We start from the raw sequence: 1,608 nt of genomic DNA, 5'->3' as shown, positions 1-1,608 counted from the left end.
AAAGTTAAACTTAGTACAATTGATGTTGAAAAGAAGTAAAAAGTTAATTAGTTATAATCAAATTCATATTAATTGTACCAAATGTCTATTAATTTATTTCTATACATAACTAATTGTCTTAAATTAATGTCTTGATGAGAAGTTAAATCACGAGTTTGAATTTAAAAAAAGTGTGAAGGGTTAGAATGTATTTTGATATCTTAGAACATGAATTGAAAAATGGTTCTGTAAATGAATTTGGATTGTTTTGATGTGAAAATAAATAAAAAAAAAGAATGAGAAAAGGGATATTTATAGCCGAACTGCTTTACTATTAAACACAATATTCATTATTCATATGATAATAAATTCAACCATTAATTCTCCCTCCTTTTAAGAAGAAGAAGAATAGGAGATTACAGTGGGACCACTTGGTGTTAAATTTGTAAAGAAATCTAAGAGAGAAAAATAGTGAGGAGATTTGGAAAACATTACTGTTTTAAGATTTTGCCAAGTTATCCAAAAAGGGAATGGATGGACCATGGATGTTGTTGGGATACAAACCTCACAAATGTGTGAAGGCTGCTATCTCATAGTGGACACTGGCTACTTAAATAGCCATTATTGCTTTCATACAGTTGGCATCCAAATCCAATCCACCACCTTTCATTTATAAACCAATTTCTCATACTAACATCTCAAATCAATCCAACGGCTCAAATTATTTTACCTTTTTTTTTCATTCTGTTGCAAATTTTATGCTTCGGTCTAGCTCCATGTCAGAATAGTGGGTCAAAGGTTTAATTGTGTCTCGACAATAAATAAATAACTCTATTTAACATATACAATTTAATAAATAACTTTATATAGTTTTCAAAACTCTATTTAACATATACACACGACTTCACTTTTTCAACCTAATAACCTTTAGGGGTTCGATTTAAACTTAATTACAAACTAGGTTCACCCCATCACACTTAATTAAAGTTTTCACCTAAACTTAATCCACTTTATTATTATTAAACCAAAATATATTAATCACAACTTATAATTACAAAAAGGTTGTTTTTTTAACACTGTGTATGATATGTCTTTCTCATTTGAGCTAATAGAGTTTTACTTTAATCACTTGAGTGATACAAGATATCTTCCAACTTTAATTCTAATTAAACACAATTTCTCATCTATATACTATTCAAAAGTATATTTTTTTTACTTATTTAAGTAACTAGTTAAACTTACTAAAAACAAAATACACTAAAAAAATAATTAAATTAAAATAAATTTTAAAAATAAAAAATAATTAGTTACTATATTAACTAAATTAAAAATTAAAAAAAATAATTTTTAAATTTCTAAATTGATATCTAATTAGTCACCAATTTAGAAACTATTTAACAATAATAAAAACTAATTTAGAAGCTAAAATTTTTGTTAATCTCTAAAATAGTATCTAATTTAATTAATATAGCAACTAATTATTTTTTATTTTTAAAATTAATTTTTATTTAATAATTTATATTTAAATATCAAACTCATATATATTAAAACAAGATCAATAGCTTAATCTTAACAAACACATTTCACAAAATAAAAGTGTTTACATGAGCCCTATACACCACCATAATA

This window comes from Phaseolus vulgaris, chromosome 7 (genome assembly GCF_000499845.2).
Source record: "Phaseolus vulgaris cultivar G19833 chromosome 7, P. vulgaris v2.0, whole genome shotgun sequence".
NCBI classification, from domain to species: domain Eukaryota; kingdom Viridiplantae; phylum Streptophyta; class Magnoliopsida; order Fabales; family Fabaceae; genus Phaseolus; species Phaseolus vulgaris.
Note: the sequence above shows the minus strand (reverse complement) of the source record.